This window comes from Cygnus atratus, chromosome 1 (genome assembly GCF_013377495.2).
Source record: "Cygnus atratus isolate AKBS03 ecotype Queensland, Australia chromosome 1, CAtr_DNAZoo_HiC_assembly, whole genome shotgun sequence".
In the NCBI taxonomy this organism is placed as follows: domain Eukaryota; kingdom Metazoa; phylum Chordata; class Aves; order Anseriformes; family Anatidae; genus Cygnus; species Cygnus atratus.
Genome location: NC_066362.1, coordinates 12212535 through 12236951, shown reverse-complemented (window position 1 = coordinate 12236951; position 24417 = coordinate 12212535). Strand labels below are relative to the sequence as shown.

The 24417-nt window shown below is 38.1% G+C and overlaps 1 protein-coding gene across 3 annotated transcripts in view; it reads right to left on the bottom strand.

Moving 5' to 3' along the window:
- Positions 1–24417, bottom strand: part of MAGI2 (membrane associated guanylate kinase, WW and PDZ domain containing 2) — a 776112-nt gene that overhangs the window by 447771 nt on the left and 303924 nt on the right. The gene's annotated exons all lie outside the window — the stretch shown is intronic.

The following is a 24417-nucleotide window of genomic DNA, read 5'->3' as shown; positions in this document are numbered from 1 at the left end:
AAGTCCAACTCCTGTATCCGCACAGGACCACCCAAAAATCAGACCCTATGTCTGAGAGTGTTGTCCAAATGCTTTTTGAACTCCAGCAGCTTGGTGCCATGCCCATTGCCCTGGGGAGCCTGTCCCAGTGCCTGACCACCCTCTGGGTGCAGAACCTTTCCCTAACACCCAGCCTGACCCTCCCCTGTCCCAGCTCCATGCCGTTCCCTTGGGTCCTGTTGCTGTCCCCAGAGAGCAGAGCTCAGCACCTGCCCCTCCACTCCCCTCGTGAGGAAGCTGCAGTCTGCCATGAGGCCTCCCCTCAGCCTGCTCTGCTCTGGGCTGAACAAACCAAGGGACCTCAGACCCTCCTTATATATCTTCCTCTAGACGTTTCACCGTCTTTGTTACTCTCTTTTCATAGAATCATAGAATCACAGAATATCCTGAGTTGGAAGGGACCCATAAGGATCATCAAGTCCAACTCCTGGCACCGCACAGGTCTGCCCAAAAGTTTAGACCATGTGACTAAGTGCACAGTCCAATCTCTTCTTAAATTCAGACAGGCTTGGTGCAGTGACTACTTCACTGGGGAGTCTGTTCCAGTGTGCAACCACCCTCTCGGTGAAGAACCTCTTCCTGATGTCCAGCCTAAACTTCCCCTGCCTCAGCTTCACAATGTTCCCACGGGTCCTGTCATTGGTGATAACAGAGAATAGGTCATCTGCCTCTCCACTCCCTCTCACGAGGAAGTTGTAGACTGCAATGAGGTCCCCCCTCAGCCTCCTCTTCTCCAGGCTGAACAGGCCCAGTGACCTCAGCCACTCCTCATACGTCTTACCCTCTAGGCCCTTCACCATCTTCGTCACCCTCCTCTGGACACTCTCCAACAGTTTAATGTCCTTTTTGTACTGTGGTGCCCAAAACTGCACACAGTACTCGAGTTGAGGCTGCACCAGCGCAGAGTAGAGCGGGACAATCACTTCCCTCGACCGACTAGCAATGCCGTGCTTGATGCACCCCAGGATACGGTTGGCCCTCCTGGCTGCCAGGGCACACTGCTGGCTCATACTCAACTTGCTGTCAACCACAACTCCCAGATCCCTCTCTGCAGGGCTGCTCTCCAGCATCTCATTACCCAGTCTGTACGTATAGCCAGGGTTGCCCCGTCCCAGGTGCAGGACCCGGCACTTGCTTTTGTTAAACTTCATGTGGTTGGTGATCGCCCAGCTCTCCAATCTGTCCAGATCTCTCTGCAAGGCCTTTCCACCCTCATCCGAGTCCACAACTCCTCCAAGCTTAGTGTCGTCGGCAAATTTGCTCAGAACACCTTCTAGTCCTACATCCAAATCATTTATAAAAACATTGAAGAGGACTGGCCCTAAAATGGAGCCTTGAGGGACCCCACTAGTGACCATCCGCCAGCCAGATGTGGCCCCATTTACCACAACCCTTTGAGCCCTGCCCGTCAGCCAATTGCTCACCCATCGCATTATGTTTTTGTTTAGCTGTATGCTGGACATTTTGTCCAGTAGGATCCTATGGGAAACCGTGTCAAAAGCTTTGCTGAAGTCCAAAAAGTTCACATCAGCTGGTTTCCCTTGATCGACTAGATAGGTGATCTTATCATAAAAGGAAATCAAATTTGTTAGGCAGGACCTACCCCTCATGAACCCATGTTGCCCGGGACCAATGACTGCATTGTCCCCCCGGTGCGCTTCAATAACTTCAAGGATCATCCTCTCCATAATTTTACCAGGCACTGACATGAGACTGACAGGCCTGTAATTGCCAGGGTCTTCTTTCTTACCCTTCTTGAAAATTGGCACAACATTTGCCAGCTTCCAGTCCAATGGGACCTCGCCAGATTCCCAAGATCATTGAAAAATAATTGAGAGAGGTCCCACGATGACGTCTGCCAGCTCTTTAAGCACCCTGGGATGAATCCCATCCGGACCCATGGACTTGTATGGATCCAGGTGGAGCAGCAAATCCCGCACACGTTCAGGGTCGGTTGGGAGTTTGTCATTCCCACCGTCATGGTCCTCCAGCTCAGGGTACCCTGGGTCCCGAAGCCCATCATCAGTTTTGAAGACAGAGGTGAAGAAGGCATTAAACATCTCTGCTTTGCGCATGTCATTGTCTGTGAGGAGACCCTCCCCATCTAGTAGCGGACCTATGTTTTCTTTGGTTCTCCTTTTTCTGTTCACATATCTAAAAAAAACTTTTTTATTGTCTCCCACAGACATGGCCAGCTTCAACTCTAGTTGGGCTTTGGCCATATGAATTTTCTCCCTACAAACACGAACAGCATCCCTGTATTCCTTCATCGTCGCCTGACCCTCCTTCTAGCAGCCGTACACTTCCTTTTTTCGCCTTAGCTCCAGTAGAAGATCCCTGGTCAGCCAGGCGGGCCTTCTGCCCCGCTTGCCTGACTTCCGATATTTTGGAATCGCCTGATCTTGTGCTTTTAGGAGGCAGTGCTTAAAGATGGACCAGCACTGATGGACGCCAATGCCTTCAAAAGCAGTTTCCCAGGGGACCTTGCTGACTAATTCCCTGAGCAGCCTGAAGTCTGCTTTCCCCACATCCAGGGCTGAAGTTTTGGTGGCAGTTTTCCTTCTGTCACCATAAATTCTAAACTCAACCACTTCATGGTCACTATGACCGAGACGGCCGCCAATTGCCACGTCTCCCACAAGACCCTCTCTGTTCTCCAGCAACAGATCTAGGAGGGCACCTTTCCTAGTTGGCTCACCTAGCACCTGCACCAAGAAGTTATCATCTAGGTGCTTTATGAACCTCCTGGACTTGCTCGTGTCAGCCGTGTGGTGATCCCAGTTGACGTCTGGCGAGTTAAAATCCCCCATTAGGACGAGGGGAGTCAATCTCGAGGCATCTCTTAGTTCTACAAAGAATAATTCATCAGCGTTGTCGTCCTGGCCAGGTGGTCTGTAACAGACTCCCACAACGACATCCCCTTTATTTGTTCGTCCCTTAATCCTTACCCAGACGCTCTCAACTTTGCCATCACCAACTTGAAGTTCCACACAGTCCAGCCCATTCTTCACATACATCGTCACCCCACCACCTCCCCACCACCTTTTGGACACTCTCTAATAGTTTTATGTCCTTCTTACACCACATACAAAATGGAAGCAGTGCTAAAGGTAAGGCCAATAGACCTAGTTAGATCTAACATATAGATCTAGTTATTCTACTTCAAAGAGAATATTTCACATCTCAGTAAAACTGACAACAGATATGCATAAATTCATTCTAATGGGAACATTTCCAAGCAGTCCTGTTTCCATGTGAGAAGTATAACTTTGCCTAAACTGCTATTCCTTTCAACATTATTCTATGGTGTCAAGTAATTTTTACAGTGAAAGGTAATCACTCTATAAATAAATGAAAGGTAATTGAGGATATATTTGCAGCAGGAAAAAAAAAAATCTTTTAATTTGCAGCTGTATACTTGTGCCTACATACCTGGCTTGTTCCTGAAATTTTGGTCTTTGATTTACATCTACAGTATCACATTGAGAGAGATGCAGCAGTTTATGTCAATGTATGGCCTTTTTGCTATGGTTTCATTCTCTCTCTTCCTTCATTAATTATGACAATTCAAGATGCTTCTCTGCCCCGAAGGTGAACAAGGTACACTTAGAGGAATAATTCTGGGACAGATCTGCTTTCTAAACACGCTCACTGCTCAGTCACAGAACTCCTCACACCAAAACAAAGGATCACACACTCCTTAAGATATGACTACCCTAAACTTAAATTTAGGTGCTTAACCTACCTGAAAAATAAGTCCATTCTGTATTGCAACAGCATGTCTATAAAAGTGTGCTAAGCAAGATGTTTTTGTTGCTTCATTATTACCCTGCACGTTGAAGATTTAACTCTAAGGCTGGACTATGTGCAGTTCATCACAACCTTTTGAGACTAGCAGTTCAGCCAGTTTTCAGTCCATCCCACTGTCCATTTTTCTATCCTGTACTTCATCAGTTAAGTTAGTCCATGAGGATATTCTGGGAGGCAGTGTTGAAAGTCTTGTAAAGTTGAGATAAACATCATGTCCTGCTCTCTTCTACTTCACTGAGCTAGTCATTTCATTGTAGAAAGGCTACCAAGTTGACCAAGCATGATTTTCCCTTTATAAATCCATGGCGACTATTCCCTTTTCACCCTTGTGTCCTTAATATGTTTAGTAACAGCTTCCAGAATTATTTGTTCTATTACCTTCCCAAGGACTGAGGTGAGGCTGATCAGACTGCGTTTCTTTGGAACCTCCTTTTCCTTCTGGAAGACAGGAATGACATTTGCTTTCTTCCAGTCCTCCAGAACATTTGCTGATAGCTGTGACCTTTCAGACATGACCTTTCAATATGAGTGGCCTCTCAGTGACACTGGCCAGCTCTCTCAGTGCTTGTGGGTTCATCCCATCAGTCCCAATGGACTTTTTAATGTTTTGTTTAAATGTCCTCTGACCTGACCCTCCTCCACTGAAGGTGTCTTCCTTTCCCCAGAGTTTACTGCTGGTCTCAGGAACCTGGAATTGCTAAAGGCCAGTTTTACCAAAAGTTACTTTTACCAGTAAAGACCAAAGCAAAGAAAGCATCCTCTTCCGTATCCATTCCCACCAGGTCCTTTGCACCATTTACCAGCAAGTCCACATTTCCCTTCTGCTGCTGATATACCTGTAGAAGCCTTCTTGCTGTCCATTATGAGATTCAACTCCAGGTGGGCTTTGATTTTATAACTCTGTTTCTGCATGCTTGGACAGTGTCTATATATTTCTCCCAGGTCATCTGTCTCAGCTTTCACCAGTATATGCTATGCTTTCAGTACTAAGCTGACTTGCAGAGGTACAGTTATGTTTTATGTGTATGTGTATATATGCGTACTTTAATTCTATGCCAGTAGTTTAGAGTTTAACACTTTTTTTTCCTTACGTTGAAAACACAGTTGTTTTTAAATCCACTCCCCTGGACAGCTATGTATTTCTAAAATAAAATAAAATAATAATTGCAAAATTCATTACTCTCTATAATTACCAAGTTAACTCTAACTACAAAGTAAATGTCTCATTGCCAAATCATGGTTTTCCTTCATCCAATATAATCATATGATTAGACATTCTGCTCCATATTTCCCTAATGATTTTATTTTTTTCATCTGGAGATTGAATTTTTAGTTTTGTTTTTGAGATGAATGTCATAGCTCATAAAGAATCAACTTACTTCAAGCTTGTTCACAGATACTGATAACAAAATGGGGGAAACATCAAGGATGATTTATTACACCACATCGAGCAGTGAAGAAAAAAATAACCTTGTCAGTTGTGCTTTTTTTTTTTTTAATTTAAATGAATGTGATAATGTTCTCCTTCTCCATCTTTTCAAAAGTAATGTTTATTTGTAACTGATTTCTCAACAATACTGCATCATACAAAGGAATGAAATGGCTACTCTGAATGCAGAGTTGGTAGACAGTATAGCAGCTCTTTTGGTATATGCAACTTGTTTAACTGGTCATAAAATAGCTGCATGTTATATTTCTAGACTGGTAGTCCTCTTTAAGCACATTTTAGAATGTGATGTAAGCTATTAGAACGAAAATTGTTGGGGATTGATAAGCAGTAATGTTATACGTCAGCAGGTAGCAGTTATACTCTGCAGGTAGCAGTGTACCACAGTACATTTCCCTCTGCCCAATGTATTGCCTTGGGCATCAATCTCTACAGTGATTTTCCATGATTTTCAGAGTAAATGTGCTCAGAATTTCCACTGACCTCAGTTGACAATGACTGTACCCATATTCTTTCCTATTTGTGTCAAATTCTTTGCTGGACTGACCAAAGCATCAGGTCATCTAGGTGTTTCACAAAAAAAAGAGACAGGATCCAACTTACTTTCTCAAAGCTGCAATGTCTCTGTAGGTTTTGGAAGAGTTTTTAGAAAAGGAAAAGAAAATGCTGAAAATGAACACTGTTTTCTGTACTAAATTCAGCCAATGTGATTTAGTAATAGTTACAAACATACTTTCATAATAGATTTACACTTTAAGAATGGAACATACTTATTTCAGTTCTTACACATATCAGTAAAAAAGAAATAATAATATTGGGTGAAAACTGTTTATCTTTAAATTTCTTCAGAAAGCTAGATTTCCAGTCACATATGGAAACTATTTCTACTTTTGATTGTTTGCAAAATATTGCTGAGACCAATACCTCTGAGACCAAAGAAACCCTATCTCCTGTTTAGCAGAAACCTTGTCTTTCAGAATCTGAAGCTGGCCCTTCCTGTCCTGCCTTCCAGAAATATCAGCCTTGGGAGGAAACTGTTTGTGTTAGCTCTTGGAAATTCCCTGACACTGAGCAGAAGATAAATGGTACAGGGAAGAAAAGGGTACATCTAAAAGGGTAGCTCTGACCTTTAGAAACCAGCCAGTGTGGTGCTGCAGGTCTCCTGCCATGTGGCATGGTGGCAGCAGTGAATACTTGTCACACTTGTAGATGAGCTGCATCCCTCCTTCCTCATGCTTCTAACAGAATTCTGGAGAATGAAGCAGAAAGAGGGAAGTATGTAGCCTTTGCCAAGCTTGGAAGCTCTCCTTGCCTGAATTGTCATTGGTGTAATAGGACATCAAAAGCCTACAATGAAGACAACAGGTTATTCTCTGATTTTAGAGATGATGTAGCAGAAACTGCCAAGAGTTAGTCCTTTGTGCGCTTTTGTGTGTAAGGTGAGAAAAAAAGTCTGGAAGAGGAGCTTTATTTAGAAGCAGCATATATGGGGCTTGCAGACTTATTGGTACTGGGATCTTTTATAGTGATAGGTCTTAAAAGGAAAGTTAATATCTTTTATTTTAAACAAATTTCTTCCAAATTCTTAAGCCTGACTGCACCTGATGAATGGAGACAATGAACCACACAGTAGAGGACACATTACTTTGTGATTACTGGTTAGAGGCGAACAATGCAAACTCCTCAGGAAAAATATAACTGATTAATTAGATATAGGACTAACAGGAAAAATATAACTGATTAATTAGATATAGGACTAAATTCTGCCAAGCAGAATTTCAGAATAAATTTGTAGAGGACATCATAGAAAATTTTCAACCTTTAACATTCCTGAGCTAGCACATTGCAAAGACTTTTGAGCTCAACTTTCACACAGAATTGCTACCACTTATCTATCAACAATAAAGATAAATACTTCAGAGACTCTGAGTTGCGATGAATATGACATTAGACTGGTCAAGGCAAATAGTTCTCAATTAATGAAAGTTCTAGTGTAAGCAGTGGGAAATCTGCAGGGAAAATGCTTGCAAGATCAAGATCAATCTTTGGGCTTCAAATCAGATTAAGGAAGATATGAAGTTGCTTTAGGCACTGAAAGGATAAGAATTCAGAACCTATACTTAAATACTCATCTTGACTAGTGACCTTCATTTTTTTTAGGTTTAAAATAGGAGGACAAAACTGTATTGATGAAATTCACTTTGGAAAAGAAAAAAAAAAAAAGGAAGAAAAAACACAAAACCGCAACAGACAATTTAAAAGAATATTAAGGGCTAGATCTTTCCTGTTTTACATGGAGAAACAATTTACTTCACATGGAGTCCAAGAGAAATTGATATGTCAATTTGCAGAGTAGATGAGCGATTCATTTCATCTAATTTTAGCCACAGAAATGTTAGATGTCAAGTCTAAGCTAATCATCCAGACTGCCTTACGAAAAGAGACAGGAACCTCCATAGGGCAATGTATTCCACTTACCTTTAAAACTTATCTTAGGATAGATGAATTACCCTCTGGAAGCACCTATCTCTTTCTGCTGAACATTAGGAAAGCCAGACAACTATCTCGGATTGATAGGTTTAGTTGATCATTGCACCGTATTTGTGAAGCACTTTTAATGCACTTTAGGAAAGAAAAATATTTCCAGATACTTGATGGATAAACCTGAAGCATTATTTATTTAATAATTTATTTTTATGGGTCCAAATGTATATTCAGGGAATCAGAGAGGAATTTGGTACTCAACCTTCCATGTATTCTTAAAATGAGCAGGTCACTAAGACTGAAAAGGCATATTAGATGCTCACATTTACAGAAGCACAATAGTGTTCTTATGGCAGTTCAAAATCATACACATGCTTGTAAAGATACAAAAAAGACACACGAACTTCCAAAAATGTTTAGCCACTTACCACCCAAGGTTTCAGTCATAAAAACCTGTTAGATATGAACATTTTACTGGCTGCTAAACTACCATTGGAATTTATTTTAAAGATTTTTGAAAATCTGGACTGTTCAAGTCATGTATTACATAAACACCTAAGTCTATTTTGTCTGCTTACGTATTCTCTAACACCAAAGTAATTGAATGATTTATGAAAGTCAGCCGTAAGTTCTGACATCACTGGAACTAATAAAACACGACTTCCTACAAAAGTGTCTTGTGACTGATTGACCTTGATGTCCAACTGAAACATTTATAAATCTGTGGAAATCTAATTATTTAATTAATTAGTGTCCTCTACTTCTGTCATATTGACTTCAAATATACCTATAAGTTCAAAAGTTTTTAGAGGGAACACAAAGACATAGGCATGCACAGGAATTGGGGTTCTGTGATCCTTGCCTCCCACAAAAACAATGCTACAAAGAAAAAGCTCTGCTAAGCCTGCAGACTTTGAGCCATTCAACCTAATGCTGACGACCACAATTAAAAACAATGAACATACAGTAAACACATCTTAAACAGGTCTTTTCACCTCTCTTTGCACTTTACAGGTAAAGTTTATAACAGAAAAGAATACAGCTCCAGGAATATTTCAGGGCATGCATGTGGAAATGTAAAAGCAAAAATGTGACCACCTGCAGAAGTGGTCTCAAATAATGACATTATTTACTTCTTTCTGTAGCAGTTATGTCAACCTATCCAATACTAAAAGACGAAATTCACCAGAAGGCAAATAAAAGTAAACACATGGGTATATATATATATCCCATTGGGGAAAAATATATATATTTTTTTCACACACTAAGTCAGCAAAGACTCTTCCAAATGTAAAGGCAGTTGAAATGACATCTTTCTTATCTGTCCTCTTACATCTGCAGAAATACTGTTCTTGACCATATAAACCAAAGAAAGCAGATGTCAAGTTCAAATGACCTTAGAAGTGTCTGATACAAGGGTGTCCAAATCCTTTCCAAGAACCACTCTTGTGGGAGTATCTTTAAAGAGGGCTTCATTGCAACATATGGGTAACTGAGTACATGAAAAGTGTCCTCACTCAGCTTCCCTGCATAGGACATTTTCAGGTACTAAAGCCATCTCTGAGGTACACAGCATCATAACCCCACAGCCTGCTCCTCTGCTCATTTAAGACAATGGCAAATCTTACACCCACAGGTCTTAAATGAACAAAGCTTTTCTCAGCATTTCTTAGCCTGAGCACTAAAACCAATCACCGGTGATCCATGGGGTATCATTCTGTGTCCTTTACAAATAGACATAACAGGTAATATCTGGCAACAAAAATCCCCAAAGTAGAATTGTGTGAGAGTAACTGATATGAAAGTGATGGATGGCTACTGAGCTGTATGGGAAAGCTTCTCAGTATCCACTGTGTCTGTATCTTATTGTCATAACTGGGGCCTATAGATCTATCTCAATTGCAATCTCAGTTGTAGCAAACTCATAAAGTGTTACACGAATAGGCAAGATGGAATTTTGATAGAAAGGGCATGAGAAGGCAACAAACCTCTGGGCAAGTGTCAGCATTAAGAACAGACCATGAAATCCAAGGACTGTTAGGCTCTTCACTAACAAACCAGAATAAACATTAGAAATCCGTGCACTGAAAGAATGATATCAGAAATGAGGCTAAAGAATGAATAAAATAAATTCCAGTCCCTCTCCCATTTTCTCTCTCTCTCTCTCTCTTTTTTTTTTTTTTTTTTGTTTTGTTTTGAGGCTTCATAAAAAGGACTTAAGATTCCTGGAGCAATCCACTAATCTTTTGGCAAAGGCCAGTGAGTCAGTTGTGGTCTAGAAGCTCTGCCCTTTCCTAGTGAGCTCTGATCCTTAGGACATCTAGACAAGCACAGCCACAAGGTTTTTAGATTTTTACCAGCGAACAACCAAAATACTATCTGACGTGCATGTGATTTTTTTCCATTTTCCCTTCTGCCCTCCTGACTATCTGCTTTTATTTTTCTTCCCTTTGCCCAGCACTCTCTCAATTTCACAGTGATTCTGAGCCACACTACACTTCACAGCACTGGCAAAACAGACTGCGGCAGCTCCTGCAGAGAAGGAAAGCAACTTGCCTGATGGTGTCTCAAGCCGTAAAATAATCGAAAATAAAGAGAGGTGGTTGTGAGGAACAGATTGCAGTAGATGTTGACTACAACTGTGGGTACCACATTAGAGTGCCTGTTTGTGACCGTTAGAGCCATTTACACTGAGAATATGTTCTGCTCTTTCTGCTGTGGGTTTTCTTTGACAAATTCGGGAAAGCTTTCCATTATTCATGCTTGTCCACTCAAGATTCAGTGATAGGACAAACTTATTTGGATCTTATTTATCAAGGAGGGAGGGGTAAAATTTTAACCAATTTCTTCAGCCTGAAAGAGAGGTTTTAATAAACATTACATTAAATTATCTTGCCTGTGCATTCTAATTTCAGGTTCAAATTCTTTATATTTTTTCTTTCATCCTATATAGATTTGCCATGGGACTAAATTGACTAAGGTCTCTGTATGCAAACTCAGAAGTTATTTAAATGCTAAATTTTGGACGTAGTAGGGTCAAATTCATTCTTGGCATATTTCTGTTATCTTTAGTGGAGTTATATTACAGATAGGGTAATTCAGTCTAAATGAAAAAAATCTTATCATATCCTCTTGCTTCTGAATTCAAACAAACTCAACCATCAAATAGGAAACTAGTCCGCATTATACATAAAAAAAAAAGCCCTCAGCTTTCAGTAGTTATTCAGTTCAATGCTCTTCAAAAATAAATTATTTATTTATATACCTTCAGTATACCCCTCAAACGCTGAAGTTCTTGTAAGCACATGTATTTCTCTATACCATTTCATATTAGAACATTCATAAGTATTTAAAGAAAGCAATCATCAGACAAGTTTTATTTTTACTAACTCATGAAATGACTAATAACTTTCATACTGGCTTGTGGGGTGTAAATGATAGCAGAGTAGGACAAGAAGAGTTCTAAAAATTGCAGAAAGTAAAAGGTTCAAGTTATCTGGTAGTACATCCCTACTTGGCTCCACAGACTTTGCTGCCAGACAGCTTTGCTGCATACACAGTTTGAAATATAACCCTCTAGAAAATGGAATCAGCAAAAAATCAGATTACAGATAGATGCTGATGAATACCTCTTCCATAATCAGGTAACAACTAAATGGGTTATTATGCCAAAAATATACAAATTCACAAAAACATACCCATGAACACATTTCAGAACATTTTATTACTTTCTTTTATGACTCCATATGGACAATGCAGAATAAATAAAAACTGGATGAAAAATGATGGCCTCACTGTTTAAATGTGAGAGTTAATTCACCAAAAGTGACTGTTGATCATTCAAAGTTCCAAATGAAAAGTCTGCACAACTATCTGCAGAAAATAGAATCTAAATATAAGATTACTGACATATCTTCTGTGATCTCAAAGCTTTAGGAAGCTTTTTACACTTTTTTTTTTTTTAATCATATGACAGCAAGCATGCTTTTGAATAAAAATTACTGTAGTTCAAGATAATACCTATTCAACAAGATATCTATTCACTACCTCTAGAAGAAATCCAGGTTTAAAAGAGAGATTGTAACCAGCTGTTTTTCCCGATTTATAAAAAGCACAAGTGGAGATTAACTTTAGTAAGTGCTCACGGCAAGATTTGTTTTGAGTCTTTAAGTAAATTACATTTAAAATATCATTCAGTTTTTCATTTAAAACTCGGGAATGCTAACTAAACTAACAACCACTTTTTTGAGATATTTAATTGTACTTCACATGGTCAAATAATTAAGGACATAATGTTGTAATACAGTTTATTATCAACTTAAACCATGAACCTATTATCTGTTCACTCAGAAAGAAAATAGAATAGACAAAAGTGCTCCACCAGCTCTTCTATACATTAGAAACCACAGCACTTACACTAGTTTTGTATCTTAATTATCAGAGATATCATTAGCTTCGTAGACTGGGACACTTCTCTTTTATTGCAGCTGTAATTTTATTTGTCAGGCACTGGCATTCATTGCAGGATAAACCACTGTGCATTTTAAAATTTTGCCTTTAGTGACTTGCTTCATTAAATCTCTTTCTTTTTCCTACTTATAAAATTAAAAGTAGTTAAAGCTTGCATGAATTTGTGACGAGACTTTGTGTAGGTCAGTCACAGCGCAACATTGGAGAGTAGGGACAGAAGCAGTCTCAGAATAGGGGGTTTTGGCAAGACCAAGCTCTTCCCCTCAGGCCTATTTTTAGGATACTAACTGTGGAGCTCATGAAGAAATATTAAGTAAAGTGCTCCTTTCTGTCTCTGCCTTGGAAAAAAAGCACAGGACCAATTATACTGGTATAATAATTGCCCACTGGAAATAAAATTGTTCAAATTATATCCTCCTTCTATAATCAAGGGATGTAGAAAAAGATAAAAGGTGAAAAAATACTAGAGGAAAGTAGTAAGAACTATGGAAACTCTGTAAAAGATGCCAATTCACCTCTACTGCCACCTCCAAATACGGTCTGTGAAACAGAGTCCCACGAGAGAGACCATTTCAAGTCAGTTTTTCTTTTTCTGTGACCAGATGACACATGAAGGTAGGACAAACTTTGTTAACATAGCTTCCTCCATGTTTCACACAGGGACATTTTCCGTGAGATCAGAAGACAAATCAAACTTGCCTCTATGTTCATGATTCGGGAAGAAGGCTGCCTACAATGAATAAATCCCATCCATCCACATATGAAAGGTATGGTCTTCTAGGGTAAGAACTATTCATATAATTTCTCTAAACCCTTGAAGAGATTAACTCCTGAGCTTAGGGTTCCACAATGGTGCCTCAACCGCAGTTGTGTGCGAATTATGGCTTTAGCTTTCAGTTTAACCACGTTTAATATAAGCAAAGAAACTTGCAGGCAGTTTACCAAATTATCTTACTGGCTTCAGTTTCTTAAATACATATATAGATATATAAATCTAAATTAAGGTATGTGAATACCCAAAGAAAGGAAAAGAGTTATGAATCAAAAAATTCTTCCACTTGACTACATTATGAACATGGCCAAAGTTCAGGGCCCTAAAAGAATTCTAATACAGATAAGATAAATATAAAATTTTGAAGTTTCCATAGGCTGAGGAAAATAAAGGAAAATTAATGCTGACTGATCTCTTTCTCTACTCAAAACCTCTTGTTTTCATATCAGGTAGCTGGTGCAGCTTCCATGGCATTCCCTTTGATTCGTTAGCACCACCCCCAGACTTGAGTTTCAGTCATGGATAAGCTCATAAATTTACCACTTGCTCAACCTTGTCATCACCATTTTTTTTAGTCTCACTGGATGCATTTTGTCTCATTGAGAATCATTTACCTGCACCGTTTTTTTTTGTTTGTTTGTTTGTTTGTTTTTTGTGTATGTGGTGCGTTGTTTGTTTGTTTTTTCTCAGTAAAGAGTAAGCCCACAATCTATCATTGCCCATTACTTCTTTACCACTTCCAGCCTAATTTTTCCCCAATTTCTTCTTTGCCCACCTATAAAAAAACAACCCTTAGTCCATTAACCTCAACTATGATCTTTACCATTCAAATTTTCTCTCTTGCTCTAAAATTAGAACTTTGTTAAAACTCTTGTAATCCTGTGAAACAAGACAACAAACAAACAAACAAACAAAACATTTTAGGCTGTTTTTGCTTCAGATGATTCAAGAATGATGTCTGAATGCAATGGACACATATACTGCAAGTAAGCATGAAACCTCAGATTATGGAGAGAAATAATGGAAGCATATTCTCCGGCCTCCTTATCTAATGTATGCAGTTGTTGTGTGACTGAGGCATTTAATCATTGAGAAGGTCCCTCTATTTTGCAAAATACCTAATAAAGTAAGTACACAAAACTGCATAGGCTGACAGTTTGTATGACTGTTCAACCTGATCCTAGACTAGTCAATCTTGTCTGTGACATGAAACTTTTTACATCATGTTTTGGTCATTTGTCCATAGTGTAAAACATTATATTTGTGCAATGTGAATCGGTCAACCTTAATATCAGCATTTGTGACCAAGAAAAGAATCCGGTGTTTGCTGTAATTTCATCTTTTCCTAAAAGAGCAAGAAATTTATATTAGCATAAGTTTAAAAATGGACGGTTAACCTGTAAGTAAAATTTCTACTCAGAAGCACAAATTTATATAGATTTTTTTTTTTCTAGTAGTATTGAGATAATGTACTTAAAACATTTATTGGCCACATTGGCACAAACATTTTTGCTTTTCTTATTAAAACTTGAATACTTGAATACAATTCACCTGCTTAGGATAAACCTAAGTCTTGTCACAGTAAGAAGTTATTATCTCAGTGCATTCTGGCGCAGCTTCCTGTTATATGACAAACAATTTCTATTCATAAATATCAGATTTTTATCAGTTATATACAGAACTCAATTTGCATAAACCAGACACAAAACATATGTATATACCTATATATAAAACAGGTATGTAATTAAGTCTGTGTATGATGTGTAATGTTGAGATGCCTGAAGGGTCTTCTCTGATATTTGCAACATCTCTGCCCTAGGACATGTAGAGGACTCTCTGGAACCACTACATTTGATGTATTCATTCATGTGAGCAGTAGAGGCTGTATAGTTGTTGTAAGGTTATGATACTAAAGTAGACACAGTATGGTCTGTTAAGTACTGCACCTTTGCATTGCAATTTTCTCCTCCATGAATATGTGCTCAGTGCAGCTGGTCATCCATGCAAGATCAGCCAACCAGCTGCTTCTCACACCTGGGACCAAAAAATGAGAAAAAGGCTACTCTGCTCAACTAAAAATGCAAGAGACAGGACTATATTATGGAAATCAGTTGTTCACTCAGTGTTTGACATTTAAATATGCCACTTTCACCTGTACAAGCTTGGCAGCTTCCTGGACCATTGCAATTCCTGGTTACAGATTCTCAGAAAAATCCAGGCACCACATGGAAGAACATGGGTGAGTCAGCCGGAGGATTTTTTTCTATCACTAGGCCTCTGGTGTCAGATAATACTACAAATAAAGGCATTGGCCCATGAATGCATTAAGCAATCCCATGATACGTCTAAAAATCATCTTGATTCCCGGCTAAAGCATGGCCCTTTCCTCTCCAAAATACCTGTGTGTAGGGAGCTACTGGTGTATTCCATATCTATCAGTACATATATTTCTCCTGGGAATAGGTGGTATTTTGGATATGGGAAAATAATTCCAGGGAAGCTACATCTTATGCCAGGTGAAGCAGAACACCACAGTCTTCTTGTTTGGAGGATTCTTTACCATTTTCTACTCTGTAGGTATGCTGTCTATCTAAAGATAACATAACAAACAGCTAAATAAAGTGCTAGGATAACAAACAAATAGCAAACATTATATAAAAATGATGGAAGGCCTAGTGCATGAAATTTACTCCAGAGTAAATTTACTCTTGAGTATCAGAGCTAGCTATTTGTTCAATAAAACATAATTCATCTAATGTGTTTCTTGCTTTCACTTGTCAGCCAGGACTGTTACTGGTCACCTGAGCGATCAATAGCTGATTCAGTGAACCCTGTCTGACATCCTGGAAGACTTGTATGGCTTAGATGGCAGATAAGGCAAAGATGCCCCATATGTCCCCATGGCCCCCCCAGAAGTATATTGTTGGCAAGGGCCAGTGTACAGCTATCTAAAGAAAAGTACACCAGAAATTTATGACTTGCTCAAGATCTCCTGTCTGGCTTTGGAGATTAGGAGCTACCTGCTGCTCTAAATGCTACTGCTGTAGATCGAGGGTAGTCAAGACCGTTTGGCCTCATATTTCTGCTGGGACTTTTTGAAATGGGCTAAAGTATGTAATCTACTCCTATCAAAAGCTAACACTAGAGGAGTGCTGAATTCTGTGTTGCTGGATCCACACAATATTGGTCATTACAGAAAGATATGAGACACATTGTTCTGAGAATAATGAATGTTGACATTTTCCTTTTTTTATCTATATGGTCTTTTCATTCCAGAAGCATTGTCTCTTTTTCTGTCTCTAAGCTTCCCTTCATCTTGTGATCAGCATTTTGTCCTTCCAGTGATCACAGCTGTCCAAAACAGCGCAAAAACAGACACAAAAAAGCAACAGAACATGGATGAAAAACAGAATGTTCTCTGTGTCCTGATGTACTTGTTAAGCAGTAGAGATTCACAGAAGAAAAGTTTATTGTTACATTCGTTAAATATAACCCAGGGCTGTTTGTGCATACTCTCCTTGAAAGACAAAAGCAAGCCAAGAAGGAAGGAAAGGACTCTTCTTTCTTTCAAGCACCCTTCAGAATAAAAAGAATTGCTCCTGCTATTTCTCTAATGAACTGATGACTTCATTATACAGATCTGGTAATCATGTCGATGTTGAAAGGTAGCTATGTCTATTTTTATCTCCTTTGCCAATCTAATGGACCAAAAAAACCTAAAATGTCTAAGCAGCTGACAAACTCAGTGCTGGATGTTTGTTCCAGAAGAATAAGTACATACAGCAGAATATGGTATGTCTAACTGGTCAAATATAAGCTGTCTCGAATATCAGAATGAGCATCACTATACCTATTGGTGCATTTTGCCTGGGTGAATGAGGCCTGCAGCACAGAAGAGTGCATTAGTACAGGCAAAAGGCCGTGCTCATATAGCTTTATTCCTTTTCCAGTACTTGCATTTACACAGCCATTTCTACAATGAATTGCTTGTGGGCACAATCTCCAGAAATCCTCACTTCAGGTTTACTTAGGTGTAGAAGAAGTACTTGCAAAGATTAACCCCTAACACCCAAAAGAACGGCATGCTAAGCAACTACTTTCATCTCCAGTGTATGCAATTGTATGAGCTTGATTTTCTTCCCCTTTACTTTGATTTTACACAGATTTATTTGAGTTGTCATAAGGAATCAGACCAATTACCCGTCTAATCCAGTATCACATCTTTGACAGAGGCCACCACCCCACACTTCAAATGAAGGTGAAAGGAACAATTCATTTGACAATTGTAAAACAATCAACCCATAGGCAAAAAAAACATTAGTTAATGGTTTGACCTAAACTCAGAAATCTGTTGGGTTTTATCCCTTCTAAAAGAACATGCTTTAACTGATATGGCTGTGGGTGTTCTTCATATTCACATGTATCTCTTGTTTATTCTTAAAATACTTTCAAACTCTTGAGTTTTGATTTAGTCAATGACTGAATTAAATATTATGCAAAGGAAAGGAAAAAAATAAACACTCTGTCATTCAATATTAGTGACTTATTTTCAATTTTAGTGACTATTATCTTTGTTTGGTGTAAAGATAAAGGATACAGAGGGGGTCATGATTACATTACCAGTACTTCTAATGTATTACATCTTAGCTGCCTGGTATACAAGGCAGTTTCAGACTTTAGGCTCTCTACATGCCTTTCAATGTCTCTTCCATTTCTACTTATTTTTCTCTTCCAATTCTATTTCTTTCCTTAAATTACAAGATTAAAATTTAGTATATCATATTTAAACTGATAGGATGATACTGAATACTATCCATATTATTTTCTACTTGTTTTTTGATCTCTTTAACATCATTGTCTATTTGAAAGCTGCTGTGCATTGAGCGGAGTTATTAAAAAAACTCACTGAAAAAAACTCACTTGGTATACAAAGGCACAATTCCAATATCTTTAGGTCCAGTGAGGTATATAGATAATCCAAGTATATATTTTAATATTCTTTATTTTTGATTTGCCAATTTCAGATTTCTTCTGCTAGCATGTTAACTACGTAATAAAGGTTCATTAAGTCTCTCAGAAGCTAAGTTCTCTTCTCTAAGAAGCTAACACCTAACTATTGTGATATAATTTGCAAAGCTCTCTACTCTCCTGCTCTTCCCCTTCCTGGAGACTTTTCGAAAAATTCTGCTGAAAGACTATGACAGACATTGTCAAATCAAACAAATGAATTGTCAAATCAAACAAAATCACTGTTTCTATAACCTTGTGATCCAGAAACTGTGTGGTTGTGACAAAGGTATACAGCCTCAGGCTCTGCACTCTAACATAACTCCTTGCCACCTGGACCAAGGCTGACCAGTGGTCAGGATCACAGGCAGAGTGAACAGATGATTGATCGCATCTACTCATGCACAGACAACCAAATGCAAGAATGCAATCAGTGTGATTTTGGTGGAATTATTCCTGACTTCGGGTATATCAATGAAAGTATCAGTGTGAGAGGCCACTAGAGTGTAAGCAAACAGTTGCAGAGCTTGCTACAGTGTTAGTTTATTATTACAGGAAAAAACAAAATATATGTCGATCAAATTTCTGTCAGAAAACGTCAATGAGCTTCTTTCAGCTTAAAAGCCAAGATAGAAAGGAGAGAAAGAAAGAAAGGAGAAACTCAGGACTGTCATGAAATTTGAAAATTAAATGAATGCAGTAGTACACTTCTTTCATGATTTTGGGAATACAGGTCTGATCCAAAGTTCACTGATGTTATGAACAACCTTGTTTTAACTCCTGTGAGTCTTGCACTAACTTCCAGACGTATTTTTCTAGGCACCTTATATTTCTTTCCTTCTGTTATATTTTTGTAACATTGAGCAAATATTAAAAACAGTTATTTAAAGCAGTTATTTAAAGGCAAGTATATTTACATTTGATCCACAAAATCTACGTATTCATATCCATTCTACCACTCTTTAAGATTAATATGTTAACATCACCTTTCAATATTAGAAATTCACATTAAGACTAGTTAAAGTTACAATCCCAGATAAGGAAAAACAAGCCAGGGAAAAATAGCACCTCTGAGTTGTCAGCTCCAGTGAGACTTAAGGTTTGCAAAATGCTATCTGATATAATTCCTAGGCAATGACATCAATTGAAATCTAAAGGCAGAGAAATTCTATGAGAAAGGTAAAGCTTTCTTTTGCTTGAAAAGACAGCTGGCACAGAAATTCAAAGAGCACTTAGAAAATTCTGAACAAACATTACTTTCTTATATTGGAGAAAATGTATTTTCATTTCCACTTCATTTTGTATGTTTAATACACTATGATTTTTAATCTACTGTTCATGCGTTCTAATCATGTCAGATGTGTGGGCGTCCTGTAATTCTTTATGAATAATAAGGAATGCAAATAGTGCTATCTTCACACTCACAGTTGACTGCACTCTGTTGGCTCCCCATCAGCACCTAATTTATCAGCAACTAATTTTCAGGGAGATAATGTTTAATGTTAGAGGAATATCTTTGTGCACATAACATTACATTGCTGAGAAAGAATTTTAGCAACATCTGACCAATTACATGTGCTCCAGGATAGTCTTCTCTGATGGAGTTAATTGTCTAAATTTCACTCACCTTATTTATTAAGACTGTTTATTTAAATGTCAGCTGGAACTAATAATGATTTTTGCAGCCTCACAAAATTCTCCGTTATCTCCCAGTTAATACAGAAGTTCCTTCATTGAAGCAATTATATATTCAAGTGTGAATGGCAGTGGACCATCATAAATGAAGATTACAAAAATAAATGCTTAATATAATTTGAAATTATTATTAACCTATGCATAAATCTCATATGAAAAACAAATTATAAAACCACTTGTAGCATCATCAGGTAATGTTAGAAGACTGAAAAATGTATTGCATATGCCACTCTTTTCCATTTCTCTGCTACCCTACATCATATAGACTTTTCTGTAGAGTTAAATTGGAATTTAAGCTTACCTTGTTTGCGAAAATTGATTTTAAACTTTTGTTACAATAAACAAATGTTTATATTTGCAGTTAGTGAGATTTTAGAATGATGAATAGAAACATAATTAAATATATTTCACATTGTCAATAAGCTTCTGCCTCTGTTCATAAGCATTTTGCTATCCAACTTGTTTTATATATAAATAGTATCTCCTTATAGAAAATAAATTTTGAAATAACCCAGGGAGTTACATAGCCTAACCATTCAGATTACATTAGCAGGTTTTCATGTTCAGTGATGTGGGCCCTGGAGGAAATTTGATATACAATTCATCTCTACATTTATTTGCTTGTATGTCATATTCGAAGTCTCTTCTCTTTTTTTTTTATTATATGTCTTCTTAGAAGTTAGCTTTTCAGGTTAGGAATTTTCTATGCCTGGACAGCAAACAGCAAAATAGATTGTTAAATCTTACTATAATTTTGAAATAGCTATCAGTCTTCAAATGTCCAGTCATTAATACTTCTGCTGACGTTAACTTCCCTATGAAAAATGAAAACTTAAATTTGCCATTCCATGAACAGCAAAAAAGCCTTGTCTAATATTTTTATTCTTTTAAATAGCTGTTAGAGGCACATGAAAACTATTTTAACCTTGATCTTATGAGATTCAGAAGTTCCATGATTTTTTTTATGAGAAATGAGGATTTCTGGGACATCATTAAAGGCTTAGATCTCATAAGATGAGAATCATAAATTGCATGAATTTTTTTTCCTGTATTCACAGGATTATAACATTTTTTTGACAATACGATTGGAGAAAATCCTACATTTAATTAATTTAAAATCAATTTTGTTGGGTAAAGATGAGCAAAGATGCCTGATCAATTCCTAAGTCTTCCACTAGCTTTCTGTGTGACCTCAGGAAACATACTTGACTTTATCAGGTTCTCATCTCCACAATGGCATCCTGATTTACATCTCTTCACAGTATTTTGAGAAGAAAATGTTCTATAAATTTAGAAATTATTATATAAGCCATATCTATAGAGCTGAAGAAGCTCTTGGGTAAAAGTAAAAACCCCTTTCTAATATCGAGAACAGCTACCAAGTTATTATTTTTCAATTTTTTTGTTTTCTTTGAAAGTTTTTTTTTTTCTCCAGTAGAACAGTAGCTTTTAGAGAACTGCAACATACTGGAAGAAAATGTTGTGTCAGAAATTATTATCAACATGCACAGAATATTATCTGAAGATTCATTCAAACCTTCTCACGAACGCATAGCAAAAGAACAAACTAATTTAACAGTATTCAGGAAAAGCATAAAGTAAAATTCTGTGACGTAGCTTTTCCAATACTCAAAAATATTGCAGTGATGATTTTCACTCTAGAAAAAATTGTTGGTGACTAGTTTGTTTTGACATATGAATCTTTTATCAAACCCAGCTTGTTCATCATGTCATCTTTTCTATTATGGTCAAAGAGAAGATGGTATTTCCCATGCCCTTTTTGATGTCAGTACTCAGTTATGCATTTGTCTAAACTCTACCTAGATGCTGCCAATCCACACACTGCTGGTCTAAAGGTTTTCTGCAAGATTCACATATTATATGAATGCCATCCTCCATGTAACCAATCCACAGAGAAATTATTCAATATCTATAGTATCTTTTTCTAATGAATCCAGCCCTAAGCTTTTCCTGAATAAAGAATGTCATTTTTGTCTAGCCTGTAATGGTTTTCTTACAGAAACCAAGACTGACAAAATTTGATGTCAAATTCTATTCACTAGGGATTGTTTATAGCCAAAAGATCAGAATGACTTTCAACCAGTTTTGTCAGGACTGTGTGCCTGGCCTCCCTTACGGAGTTATGCTAGGTTCACTACCACTTTTTCACATTGTTAACATTCTGAAAGATTTATTTTTAAGCTGCCTTTGCAAGAAATATGAACAGCATCAGCATTTTAATTTCATTCTCTGTACTACAAACGTAAGTAGATATTTTAATACGGAATCACCAAAATATTATTTGAATCAGTTGATTTCAAATGACACACGTAGTAGTACTTTTTTTTTTTTTTTTTCCTGTATTTAGTCATGATAGAAAGCCAGAAAATGGTTGCCTTTTTTTTTTCTGTCTATCTTCAAGTTTATAGTTCTGAAGTGATATCACATCTTTTTACATTGCTTCCTTTTAATTTGTAACAGCCTCTTATGTCAAGGAATACATTATAGAATAATGAAATTGAAAGAGAGGCTCAATATAGTGGTTTTGTGGGGTATTTTCTGTCTTCATACCTTGTCTGTGGAACATGCTAATTAAACAGATCAAACTATCGGGCAAAACATCATTAATCTTTGAAAAAAAAGCTATTGTTTACTTCCCATTGAGAAATACAGATATAATAAAATGCAAACAGAAGGCACTCTGCTGTTACAATTAATGATGCATGCAGGTATTTTCAAAACATCATTGTCTTGTCTTTTCAGCTCCACTTCTTTGTTTATCTGTTTTTGCTTCAGTGAAAGACACTGAATGGATCATTCAAGTATTAGAAACATTCAAGTATTAGAAATGTAAATGCACCACTTTAGGAGTGAATAGAAATTGTAAATTTCAATGGACCAACTTAAACTTTTTTTAAAAGTGAAAATTTGCAGGCATTTTTAAATATGCACTCAAGCTTCAGTAGCTAAAAAATCCTTTTCCTTATAACTTTGGGTGTGTGTGTTGTGGGGAAGTGTGATTGTATAATACAGATCTTGGACAACTTTAAAGTACATTTTTTTCTTCTCACAGATACATTTTCAGAATGCCATTTTAACCTGAAAGCTGTCTTTAAAAGTTGAGCCTCCTATACCAAGTGTCTCTTTATGTGTACTGGTGAGTTTACACGATTTTCTAAGTGACTGATATATATTCGTTCACTGTGTTTCTCTTAAACATGAATAGTTACTCTAGTTAAAGAAGATACAGATAGTGTTAAATCAATGGAATTTTAACCTGGGCAAAAACTATTTACATTATGCTTTAAGTGTAAAAAAATGATAATTATGACTGAAACTAAGCTATAAATTTAGCTCTGATCTTTAAGTTACACATAAGGCATCCCAAACTGTCAACTTTTTAATTATCTTAAAAATAGATAAACTAGTCTCCAGCTGTACTAGATGTATGTACACCTGCAGGGGTATGACCTCATTGGCATTATGGAGACGTGTTGGGATGGCTCCTATGACTGGAGTGTTGGAATGGAAGGATATAGGCTCTTTAGGAAGGACAGGTAGGAGAGGTGAGGAGGGGTCTATTGCACTCTGTGTCAATGAACAGCTGGAGGAGAGCATGGAACTCTGCCTTGGGATGGATGAGAAGCTAACAGAGAGCTGATGGATTAGGATTAAAGGGAGGGCAGGGACAGGTGACATTATAGCGTGGTCTACTACAGGCCACCTGATCAGAAAGACCACGCAGGTGAGACCCTCTATAGAAAGATAGAAGCAGTGTCACATTCACAAGCCCTGGTTCTCGTGTGGGACTTCAAGCACCCTGATTCTCAGCAGACACTCCTGGAAACTATCTTAAGGCACATGGAAAATAAGGGAGTGATTGGTGACAGCCAACATGGCTTCACTAAGGGCAGATCATGCCTGACAGATCTGAGGGCTTCTACAATGGGGTTAAAGCATTGGTGGATAGGGGAAGAGAAATTGATGTCATCTGCCTGTACTTGTGTAAAGCATTTGACACTGTTCCCCATTATATCCTTGTCTCTAAATTGGAGAGACATGGATTTCATGGATGGACCACTCGGTGGGTAAGGAATTGGCTGGATGGTTACACTCGAAGAGTTGTGGTCAAAAGCTCAGTGTCCACGTAGAGATCATTAACAAGTGGTGTTCCTCAGGGGTCGATATTGGGACTGTCTCTGTTTAACATCTTTGTTGGTGACATGGACAGTGGGATTGAGTGCACCCTCAGCAAGCCTGCTGATGATACCAAGCTGTTGGTTGAGGGAAGGGATGCCATCCAGAAGGACCTGGACAGGCTTGAGAGGTGGGCCTTTTTCAAACCTCCTGAAGCTCAACAAGGCCAAGTGCATGGTCCTGCATCTGGGCTGGGGCAATCCCAAGCAAAAACACAGGCTGGGAGGAGAATGGATTAAGGAGAAGGACCTGGGGTACTGGTGGATGAGGAGCTCATGAAGAGCTGGCATAGTGCACTTGCAGCCCAGAAAGCCAACCGTATCCTGGGATGCATCAAAAGCAGCGTGGCCAGCAAGTTGAGGGAGGTGATTCTCCCGCTCTACTCTGCTCTTGTGAGACCCCACCTGGAGTGCTGCATTCAGCACTGGGGTCCCCAGAACAAGAAGACATATTAGAGGTCCTATTAGAAAGAGTCCAGAGGAGGGCCACAAGGATA